Raw genomic sequence first — 12,887 nt, 5'->3', positions numbered from 1 at the left:
TTCAAATCTTCTGGTCCTGGAGGTGAGTGGTGCAGAATTGGCAGATAAAAGCAGTACCATCCAAAATATAATTTATTTTGGATCTGTGGCGTTAGTAGTGGGGATGTGATTTACTGGTGATGATTTTCCACATGTCCAGTATTAAACAAGTTCATAAATCAACGTGCCAAGAACTTTTTTCTCCATGTTCTCCATGCTTCTTTTTGTAACATATGAGTGATTCAGATTTTAGGCCTATTCACCATGCCCAAGATCTCACTTGCCTCTTCCCAATACAACTGCAGGGGTTTGAACTGTAAGTCAAAAGAAAATGGAAAGAAGTTAAGACAATTTTGTGGTCTATGAGCAACAGGTGTTTAAAGGATCTTACCAATGTAATTTCTCATCTGTGACCAGAGCAGACCCTTTCTAGTGATATTTTAGTCTCCCCCAGTCCTCTCTTCTATTTTTGTCTTGTGCCTGCAAATACTAGAGCCTGTGAAAAGCTGGTGTCTGCTGTCTTTAGAGTAATCTGTGGATTTCATACTTGATTCACAGACATATCTGCTGCACCACTGATGGGGTTAATTTACAAAGATGGCTAACACTGAGGCCTATTGGTGTATCTACTGACAATATGCATCTGGAGATTAAGAAAACAGGATGGATAGAAGCAGTTTTCCATTTCCACCAGTGTGACTCAATCCTGAATATATGGGATTTTTGCTTCACAGCTCACCATCTGTGCTGATTGATGGATCTGAAGTGGGTAACAGTTAAAAGCCAGCGAGAAATCTCCCAGCAGCTTCAAGGGCAAAAAGAGCAAAAGGTGCTAAGGTGTTAGGAACTACCACCTAACATTCTCCCAATTCAGGTTTAACAACGGTCAAAGAGAAGCAACAACCCTTGCCCTTTTAATACTCTGTGCAGGGAATTTTGTCTCCTGATCTCTCAACTTAGTTCTTATCAGTATGTACTTTCGCTGAATAAAAACCAAACCACAGACAAATCCATATCAGATGTGGCAATATACCAAAATGGACAAATGAAAAAAAAAAAAAAAAGGCCATCTCTAGCTGTCCATATATCAGCATCTTTGTCATTCTGAGACATAGAGTTGAAAAGTTTAAAAAAAAAGAAAAAAAAAAAAAAAGAAAAAGCATTTTAACTTTGCCATTCCTAGGACTGTTCTTTCTGCCTTGCAGGGTAAATACATAGAGCAATGAACAGACAAGAAGCATTCCCAGCACCCAGCAACAGAGGATTTACAAATCTTCAAACAATGCTGAGTGTCAGTAGGCAGATCATAACAAAGTGTTCACACTTCATCATCAAATGTAACTAGTTTGCCACTACATATTCATGCTATAAACTGTGAACTGGAGTTCCTCTGTGGGAGAGTAATCCAAATGAAATGTCAGGAAGCAAAAGACAATCGCTCTTGCAGGTATGGAATAGGACAGGATTTGCTCATTCCAAATTCAGTTTTTTAATTGAAAAAAAATCTTCAAGATCCCCTTTCTATAATGGAATCTTGTTTTACTCAGAGATTTAGTTGCAGCTATTCTGGGCATACATTCAGTGAAATAATGCCTTTTATCTTTGTCATTGTTAAAACTGAATAATTCTGCCAGTCTCAGTTACAGTTTGTGAGGCTGAAACTGTATGTGTATTAAGCTGAGATTGTGTACCAGTACCCGCAGTGGATAGTACTAGTTCAAAATTCGTGTATTTTATGATATTTAGACAGAAGTATGCTCAGAAAAGTCTTTTTGTTAGAAGCAGAAGCAGCTTCTTGTGCTGACAATAAACTAATTTACAGTCACAGTGCAAAATACGGTAGTGGAAAACTTTCAAGATTTCCCAGTGCAGCAAGTTTATGACTTCAAAGTAGAAAGCATATACATGTTATTTATAAATCTCTGTTTGATATTTACATAGACAAAATCTACCATGACTTTTTCATGGAATTTACTGTTTTGCAGTAGTCATGCAGAAAAATGCTGACTAAGAGTACAATTATTGACTGTTATGATACAACTGTGTAGGCTGTCAGCGTGATACATTTAATACATTTTTGGGGAGATAAAGTTGAAACTCAAGAGGTTATTTTGACATAATGGATCAGACAGAAATGTAATCCTTTACTTATGCTGGACTCCAAGACAGGAAAGGAAGTTGAGAAGATGATCCCCAAACTATTTGGGGTTGGAGCATTTGTGCTTTGAGGAGAGCCTGCAGCAGCTGGGCTTATTCAGCCTGGATGATGGTTTGGATGTGGGCTCACCAACACCAGCAGCCCTCCACACTTGAAGATTCCAAGGAGTTGGAGTCAGGCTCTTCACAGCAGTGTGTGGTGGGAGGAAATGAAACTATGGGCAGAAGTTGAAAGAAGACAGGTTCTGACTGGGGATGAGGAGACCCTTCTTCTCATGGGACAGCCAAGCAGGGCTGTGGGTTGCCCTGGGAGGTTGTGCTAGTTCTGTCCTTGAAAAGTCACAAATCCTGACAGGTCACAGACTTGAGCAGCCCAGTCTGAGCTCAGAACTGCAGGAACTGGAAACCTCCTGACCTCCCTTCCCACCTGGGTTTTCCTGTGATCCTGTGAACTGTCAGAAGCAGACTGCCCACCCATATAGATGTGCATGCCAAAGAGCCAAACAACACATCCAGATCGTGCTTCCCACTGATACTATGAGAGCCCAAGGGAAATTCTAACAACACCTAGGTCAAAAGGAAAATTACCAATAATTTTTACAGGACTCCACCCATTGTATTTTGTCTTTAAATAAGAAGAAGGGATACTAGAGTTTGGCCATGACCTTCAAAGTGGTCATGTCACAACAAGGGTGTCCAGTCCTGCATTGACCAGGTAGCTTGAGCCAGATGGAATCTGCCTTCAGTTCCTAGCTAAGTAGCTGGATGGAGACACAGCAGGAGATTTAAAACAACACTGAATATTTGGATGGGTTTTCTTTTTGGGATTTTTTGTTGTTTTGGTTTGGTTATTTTAGTTTTCTTTTAATTTGTTTTTTTGGGGCAGGGTGGGGACTGAGGGTGGAGTTTGTATGTACCTCATTCAATGCTGGGCACAGCTTACTTCATCTAGGAAACATAGCTGTGACTGATACTCAGTTTCAAGGTTAAGCATATGCAATATGTACCTAAAGTGTGTGTGGCTGCCAGACACTGAGTACATTTAATATGATTTTACCTGTTGATACACAGTTAGGTAATACACTGTGTCCATAAAGAATTCTGGTCAGTGCTCATGCAGATTAAATTCATACTTTTTGCATTTCTGTAGGCATGCAATTCATTATATATATATACACATATACAGTTAAAATATATATATGTATATGAGACTTGGATGTGTGTTTGAAACCTCTTCTTCTCACTTAGAGAACATTAAAGTACAGTGCAAGTACTTGAGATCCAAGTACTGACATTAATTAAACTATTTATTACTTTAAAACACTAAGTGAAATACATCTGCATTTGTCATCCAGCATTCCCTGACCTGTGCTGATATATCCCAGTCTCCATCACCTCCTACACTTCTGTGCAGTCTTTGGGAAGGTTAATTAAAAGGCAAAGACTACATCAGTGAGACACAGGGTAAATTGCTGTAAATAAAAATGGAAAGTCTGTGTATTAATATTTTAACCTTTGAAGAATTGCCCTGGGTAAGAGATACTTTTTTAAGTTTATCACTCTCAGCTAGATTAGTTTCCTTAGCCAAATTAAAGATGTATGGATTTTTCAACTCCCTTTTCAGTTACATTATTTGATTTAAACATAGTTGCACCATGTTGGGGTCCCAGGCACAGAAAATAACCCATTATCTGTGCTGACAGGCTCAGACACTCAAGAAAACACTGAGTTTAACCTAAGACCATGAGGAAGGCTTCTAAAACTGAGTAGAGAAGCTAGGAATGTGAATGTGTGAATTAGGTAAAATTATGTTTAGTCACTGAGTGAAAAATAGAGAGTTTAGAGTCTGAGATATAGTAGTAAATAAGAGACAAGAGAGAAGTTCTTAGGTATTAGCTTGTCTCTGTCTTTCTTCCTTCTTCTTCATAGTTTTAGGTAGTATTGGGTGATTAAAGATAAAAGTATTCAGTGCAGAACATGAGTGTTTAGTTACTAAGTTAAAAGTAAAAATAAATTAGTTGGCATTTGATAATTAAATAGTTTATGCTTAAAAAGTTTTGTGGAGAAAGCCCAAAGTCACCATTTGTAGCTTGTTAGGTTACTGTATAGAAATACTTACTATCTGTAAATATATAATATAAATAAAGTAAAATAAGCATCCCAAGTCCAAAAACCTTCTCTCTACTCATCAATCCCAATCCTAGAAAAAAACCTGAACACTTTCACATTTAGTACCCTAAAGACTTTTACAGCACCAGAATGACTAAAATGCTAATATACTCTTTAATAAAAATGTATTTTAGTAATGAAACATTTATTATATTCATAGTATTATGTTATGAACCACTTATGCAAAAACCTCCAACAAATTTTGCATTGATTAGGCAAAAATCTATGGCCTGATGAGAGCTACAGAAAAATGTAGGGGTGCATAGCTCAGAAAACTTTATTTTTGACATCATGCAGGACAAACATTACTTTACTCTGGAACTTTTACTGGAATTTCAAGAGGATGTCTCTTCTGTATCACCTTAGACATAAAGCTTTATTCAGCTTTAGGTGTAATGAGAGGCATCGGTATCAAAACTGTCTTTTAAGGAGGTAAATCCTCTTTTAAGGATTTACCTAAAAAACAGGGATAAACATGAATTCAAAATACACCACATTGTAGTTAAAAGAACCACAGCAACAAATGAAATAGAAATTCAAGCAAACATATCTACTTCTCAAGATGTCTCCATAATTAAATCTAATTTTATCTTCTGGTCTGTATATTGCTATAACTGGATCTTTAGTCCCACACCCCTGTTTACAGTTCTTTCTTGTCCTTTGTTCTGCCAACAGATTTTTCAGCGAAATTACAGGACTGGCATGCTTAAATTTCCTCATGAATAAAGACCAATTCCTGCTTAGAAAAGATATATCTGGCTAAACAGCTATCAAGTGGTGAGGGTTTGGCTTGCCTCATCTATGTTGTTGGCTCAGATCTACTTCTGCTTCTATCCACAGGGCACTCCCATAAACAAGGAAAAAGAGGGGAATACATTTGCATTTCTTTTGCTGCTCTCAGAAATGCTATCAGAAATTAAAATAATGAGAACATATAGCCTATTCCAAAAACAGACCACGAGTATGATTTTAAACATTAAAATATATGGATTTTGTCAGTGCAGTAGTGCTTCTCCTACATGTAGGAACAGGGTAACAGTATTCAAGTTCACTCCTACTTTTTTTCAAGGGCTGAAGACATTGCAGATGTGGGTGAAAACTGAAGTATGCTTAAGAGGGTCTGAAAGTACTCAATGGTTTCAATGGGGTTTGAATTTGAGCCTTACTATCTGGACTTCCAGAAAATTTCCAGAGATAATTGTAATGATTAACATTTTACCACTGCAGACAGAAATCTGGCATCTGCCTAGCCACAGTGTTTAGACTGCTTCCATAAAAAATTACAATGGGATATTCACTCTGAGGGTTTGTGACATCCAGGTGTTTAAAATTAAGTCCAAGTCTGTACGTGTAGAGGCAGTTCAAAATCAATTCTGTGCAATCCAGCAGAGTCTGGGGTAGGAAAATGAAGGGGATGAGAAGCCTGGGTTGGATGGATGAAAGAGGTCATGGACAGTCCCCAGTCCCAGGTCTATCTGATGCAGGCAGCCCCACCATGGCATGGTGCCAAGGAGGTTATTGTAATCATGTCATTGCACAATTCTGGATGTGTGTAAATTGGAGCCTGAGAAATGTAAACTTCATGATCATAATGACTAAGCAAAGAGGAAGCCTCCCCTGGTAAATGTGTACCTCAGATAAACAAAATAACTCACATACATGCATTGCCCTGGCTGCTGGAATATGGCACCATTGGCAGAAAAAAAAAATTCAAAAAATGTTGTAAGATATTTTTTTCCTGTGTCTTTAAGCAGCAAGGCTTTATTTTGCAAATTTTTTTATCTTATTTTAAAATTGCAGTCTGTAGAGACATGCTTGTAGTTTCTTCCTCAGACCATGATTTCACCCTTTTTTGCTGTTAAAGAATCTGTAGACAGCCTCCTTTACAGGTCTCAGGACATATTTTCAGCAGAGACACAATTTGTTCTGGGAGATAGGATGGGTCAGTCATGGTACCATCTCAGCTCAGCCTGACTGAGGGAGAGCACCAGCTTGGCTCATATTTGTCCACTTCTGTCCCTCTGTGGAGCTGTGTTAGAGATGTGGCCCAAACAGTGATTTCATACTTTTGCAGGTCAAGAGGGTTATTACTCAAATATGAAGCAATGAAGTTAGCATTTCCTACTTTGCTGAAGTTTAATTTGAGTGGGAAGATGATGTGTATACCCAGAGCATGTGTTGCTCAACATGCTCTAGCTTCAGTGCTCAGATATAAGATCCATGAATCACAGGCAGTGACTAAAAAAGTGTCTCAGGGAACAAGTTAACTTAAAAAAATAAGTCTCCCTTTTAAGGGTTTTAATCAACTGAAGACAGGAGTATTAGCTGCAGGAGATTAAGGGGAAGAAAGAATATATATAGAAATATTAGAATAAATATATCTTTTTCTGTGTTGCATAACTTCATAAAGCATTTGACATCAAAGTTAAACAGGTCCTGGGAAGAGGATAGCACTGAATCCTGGCCTTTAAATGCCTTTTTTTGCCACACTGATGAAGGAAAATGCAAACAACTGAGTTTTTTCTCCTAGCATTTGCTGTAAAAGGTCCTCTTCGTGTTTCTCTTGGTTATTTTTAATGGTATAGAGATCCTGCTTATTTTCTGAGAGCCACATAAGTTTTTTAAAAGCATTAATCTAACACAGTGGTACAAAGCCAAGTGATAGCTTTATATCCCTCTAGCTTCCACTCACACAACCCATTGATAAAGTAGTTCAGAAGCAATTTATAGTGAACTTGTAGTTGTGTCAGCAAGAAAGGAGCAAAGAGCTATTCCATGGAATGGTTTGGGGGACTCCTCTAGTTTCAAACAGCCTCTTTTCTGCCACACTTCATAGGAAGGTGTACAATAAGCCAGCTAACCTGCAATGCTCTGGATTCAGAAGTCTCTGCTTCAGCTGCAAGAGGTGGATTTTGAATCTTGATTAGCACAGTTCTCTACAAACCAGAGGCAGTATCTGTGAATCTCTGCTGAAGAATCCTGCTCATTGTAATGAAAATTGGCTTGAAATGCAGACTTTTATGCCTGCCTATTCAGATCTGAGTCCAGACTGGCATGGAAAATAGGCAAGTGCTTTGAAAGAATGTAATTTTACTGACCGTATCTAGAACTTGAATTCGTGTCTCTCCACTTTGCTTACAATTTCCAGGATAAAAGGAAACAACCAAAGCTCTAGTCATACCACATGTTGAACATAGTCCAGGGACACACATAATTTCTCTTTGGAGGTCAGATACTGAATTTTCTGATGTAATTTTCATTTGCTTCGTTTGGGAGCCTGTAGGACCAGAGTGTTAGGAAGAATTAAAACAAATTCTGAGTTTATCACATAGACAGATAAACTGTGTTGTCTTTTTAATTGACTTTCAGTGATGCTAACTTTTGTTTATCCCCACAGCTTGATGAACACAAACCAAAACATCCTAGGCTCCCCTCCACTATGCTGTCAGAGAATAAACACAACAAATTATTTCTATAACTCAAAGTTTTTCTCAAGAGGAACTACTTTGTTTGTGCTTGGATAAACATGAAAACTGTAGCAAAACTGAATTTTAACAGAAATGGTGCAATGCAACCATATTGATATTTATCCCCAGTCCCATTAATAAGTTAAATCCTTATGAAATATAGGAAGAAAACTACATTTTGACACCAAGAAATTAAGTTATTCTAACTGATTCAAGGAGATTTTAGTCTTTGCACTGTGCAAAAGAGGAAATGAGATTGGAGAACGTTTTGTACATCCAAAAAGTATCCAGTAACACAGAAATTGAAGATGGAAATATGTTACAGAGGCAGCCTTCTGGTACCACTGCCCCTTGGGGCACCCTGCACATTCAAAAAACTGGCCAGGATGTTAACGTGGATTTTCCAGTTGCCATGATTTATGTGGATATTTTTGTTCATTGCCCTTCCCCCCGTAGGCTTCAGAGAGACCAGAACTTCATCAGAAAGGTACTGATCACAAAGGCTTGAGGCACAGCAGTTCTGTACAACAAGAAATGTGATGGTTTTCATGGTAGACCTTCAGTCCATGAGAAGGGAATTATCCTTGCTGGTGGAAATCACCAGAGGAATGGGAAAACAAAGGGTCACCCCTAACCGATGGAAGAATATAGGTTTTGTCACCATTGAATCCACAAGCCGACACTGAGGGCAGTGGCATGATTACTGGCAGAGATTGAAGGGGGAGTTACAGGATTTGCTGGGCCATACAGGACACTTCCTTGCTGCCCTCCAGTGTCAGAACAGTCCCAGGCATAGGTCCTGGCATACTCAGCACAGCCAGCAAGGGCGACCTTAGCAGACAGGTGATCCCCTTCCATTTCATCTTAGAAGAGCTTGATTTTTGCTTAACAGTCTTCTCTGCAGCCACACTGTGCCAATGCCATCCTTGTTCCTATTTGTAGTGACTAGAATAATGATTATAATCACCACTGTTTTGCTATTTGCTTTCTATTTTCTGCTATTCCTCTATTAGCTGTCTACTTTCTAATTTCTATGCTTTTTTGTTGTTGTTGTTTCTTCCTTGTGCATATCAAACCAAAACAGTGCACAGGTACTGAAAGAGGTGGCAGAACTTTACAGAATTCTCTAAGAGCAAAGGGGAGACACTGAGACTTGTCAGTGGCCACTTGAACCTGCAGTCCTGTACACATCAACTGCTTTATAGGCTTGGCTTGTAGGTGACCTCTGAGATGGAACCAGAGGAGATTATAGGGCTGTTCTAATACCATACCCACAAGTGCAGGAATACACATACTCTGTATGTGCAGAGGAAGTCTGAGATCAGGCTCAGCAGTGAACAATGTGGAGGACTATAGGGAGCAATAAATAACCTGAACTTGCTTTCAGAGAGTTTTCAGACAGTTTTTCAGACCCCACAGATGGGGTCTGTGAACATAATTACCAGGTGAAAACTATAGCTGCCTTACTATGCAAAAAAGAAATTCATCTTTAGTGTGAAACACTGTGTTACCTTTTACCTAAAATAGTAGTTTTACTTCCTTCTGGTAGTGTGAACAGGAATGTGTAGCTGCTTTAGTCTCTAACTGAAAGCCTTGTTCTCTAGTTCTCCACATAACAGAGGAAATTCAAAACTCCTAAAGCTACAGCACAAAATCCCACAGACATGTGAACAAGATTATTATTGGTTTACCCCTAAACAGGATTACAAATGAGAATTCAGAACAAAGCAAGCAAAATTAGTGACTTTCTAAAGAGTATAAAGAACAAAAGTAACCTTGCTTACAGCCACTGGCACTGAAGTAGCTCACTAATGCCAGGGTCTAACTGTGACTGGCTGTTCATTTTATATACACCTACATTGCTCTAAGAAAATTTGCAAACAGTGTGACAGAATGGAGGATTGCCTACTCTTGAAGTGTTCTATTATAAATGAACTCACAGCAGCTCTGTACTGCATTTCAGGATAGGAAGAGAGGAATGCCATGTGCAAGTGAAACTGTAGGCTTGTTTGAATAAGCTGCATGTAATTATCCAGACTGGAAGGTGGCCAGGGCACTAAAGCTGACACTAACACTAGCCTTGCAGCATTCAGAGGCCAGCATATTTGCAAACTCTTTTCTGCAGTTCCTTTTCCAAGGTTCAGCATTCAACAGGAATGTACTGTCTATTTTATTCTGATGGCAGCACATTGTCCTCCCAATTATAGTCCCCCAATCTATTTTTGCTGACTCGCTCTGATACCTTTAATTTTTTTTCTATTAGGGAAATGGAAGAATGCAAACAATAACTTACTCCTTCCTTTCCAGGAGCAGGGATATGTTTAAGTGGCAGTGGAAAATTACTCCCCAGAGTCTCTTCTTAAATCCAGACAGCAGAGGTCTTAAAATGGTGAGAGTCATGTGCTCCAGGGTGAAGGTTATGCACATCAGGATGAGGGTCATGCACATCATGAGCACTTTATAAACAAAGACACTCTCTACTGGGTCCCAGGGCATACAAAATATCTTTGAAATCACAACCATTAGCAAACCTGCCCAACTTTATTTTTAATTTATCTGGTAATCTGCCATCAAAAGCAATATTCTCTCTTTCCTCATTCCTCAGAGAGTATAAAGAAAGAAGCTCAACAAGCCACTATTTGGAATAATTGGGAGGGATAGGTCATTCAGTGTCTTCTCGGGTGGGAGCAGGAGCCAGTTCAGCTGTAGGGTTTAGAATCATAGAATCATCAAGGTTGCAAGAGACCTTTCATATCCTCAAGTCCAAGTATGTTTGTTTTGGAATGATGAGAAATGGGTGGGAGGTGGAGTGGTTTGTCAGGACAAAGGTCGGTACGTGCGAGAAAGAGGCTATATAGGCCTGTGGGCAGAACGCAGTTTACAGGAACAAAAGCTTTTATGAAGCATGGCTTATAAACTCTGCCACCTGGGATTCAGTAAGGGATGCTTCCAGATACTACATTGGCCTTTGAAACTAGAACCAAACAATGGGACTTTTAATAATAAATTATTTTTTTTTTTTTGTGAGCTGTTTAGTTACTTGGCTATGCATTAGCCCACAGTAGCAAGGGTTTGGGACTGGATGATTACATTTTCAAGAGGAAGAGGACAAATTTACACCATTTTTAGTCTTCTGTATGTGAGAAGGAAGAGTGAGCCTTTTGTTGGCTGGCTCCAAGTTAGAGGAGCCAGCACCTAAATAGAAAACAAAATCCCAAAAAAGCAGAACTAACAACAGAGAGGAACACAGACCACGTTGTTTTTCCAAGCACATCTCTACATCAGGTAAAACACAGTTATGCCTTATGATGTGGCATGGAAAGACTGCACGTTTTATTGCTTGTAGTTAGCTAACTGATGGGCACCCCATGGTTTTGTGTCAGGCAGAGTAAGGCAGAGGAATTTTTTTATGGTCCAACAGGCTCCTCAGAATAGTAATTTCTTTCCTCATTTTTTTATTCGTTTGTTTTCATTTTCCAGGGCATTTTCACAAAGCTGCTCTTTGGACACTTTATTTGTGTAGCATTGAAATTTTTGACATCTCTAATGAGCTCAGCCAACCACAGAACAATTTTGTATTTTATAAATAGTAGTGAGGAGGCTCACTAGGCAGAGCCAGAACATTTTAAAAGCTAACTGTCCCAGAGCTGTGTATTGATGTTTATTTAACTAACTGCTCCATCACTGAGATTTGGTCTTACCTTCTGTAACAATATCAGCATTGATTTAAAGACAAATTATTGAATAAGGTCTTCTATTATTATTACTTCTACTGAAGGGCTTTCCAAGAAGTCATATTCTAATGTTTCTCCTGCCAAAGCATTGTATTATCTCCTCCTTCTGCAGCTGAGGTCTTTGTGAAAAAGGTTGAATTAAATGTTGCACTCACATTCTTTGTGATAGAACTGCTCACATTTTCTGCATCTCCACACTTTTTACCTTTTCTCAGTGAATGCTCTGATCATCTCTATGTGGCTTCTCTGTTAAACTAAGAGTTTGGAAAGCTGGAAGAGAAGGAAGTGTTGGGTGAGCTCTTTTAGCAGTAATTTGACCTAAATGTCTAGAGACTTCCACTCAAAGGCATAACTGTAACAGCATAATAATGAAAAAATAAGTGGGTATAGCTTCTTAGCATTAGCCAATGGAGTAGCTTGGTCCCATTGACCCCAGCAGTGCTGAAAATAGAATTTATCAGTTTTTCTTTCTAATATTCAATGTATGCCTTTTTGAGTTTCTCCATAGGCAGATAAATATACTCACACTATACTCCTGTCATTCAAAGGCAGTGTCCGGAACTCGTCTTTGAGAGGAAAATGTTCAACTTGACAGAACATCTGTGGGGTTAAAGCCTGTTGTTTTAGGAGGACACTTTTTTTGTCTTTTCCAACACCAAAAAGTACTTAAAACTCTGATGTAGCTTCACAGAAATTAATTACATACTATCATATTATGTAATAAAATATTATTATATGTATGTGTTCTGACCAAAATGATCACTATACATATAACATTTGAGACATTACTTTGGCTATGAGACAGCCATAAAATAAAACAGATGGCAAGGGCTAGATAAAATGAATGGTAATCAAAATGGTATTAAGTAGTTTGCAAATGGGACAATAGTTTTGATTAACATCAGCATGAATTGCAGAGATAATGGGAAGGTCTACAAAGTTCTGAAATAGATTTTAGTGCTCCAGTCTGCAATAATCTGCTGTGACAGGAACAGCTTTCACACCATTTAGTCAGATCAGCTTTCTGTATTGACTTCAGCTGGTGCGTTTTTCTCTATGGTGAGCACAGGTCATGATGAAATATATAATATGAAAATTCAAACCTTATTTAAAATTATTTTTTACCATTTCCTTTTTATTGGTTATGGAAAGGGCAGCTCATAATAATAGCCTAATATAGGAGACTTGTACTTATTTAGCAACAGGTAAGTATCTTTGAAAAGAGATAAAAGGATTTTTTAGGCTACTGCTGATTAAAGTGAAGGTTAAAAGGCGGATTTGGTGAAAATACACTGAACATTTCAAAGCATACAAATGCTGATGCAGTATATAATTTTATTTTAGAAAAAGAGTTTTTCTTCATGTAACCTGTCATGTGTTT

Source organism: Cyanistes caeruleus, chromosome 1 (assembly GCF_971803275.1).
Source record: "Cyanistes caeruleus chromosome 1, bCyaCae1.hap1.1, whole genome shotgun sequence".
Taxonomy (NCBI): Eukaryota; Metazoa; Chordata; class Aves; order Passeriformes; family Paridae; genus Cyanistes; species Cyanistes caeruleus.
Note: the sequence above shows the minus strand (reverse complement) of the source record.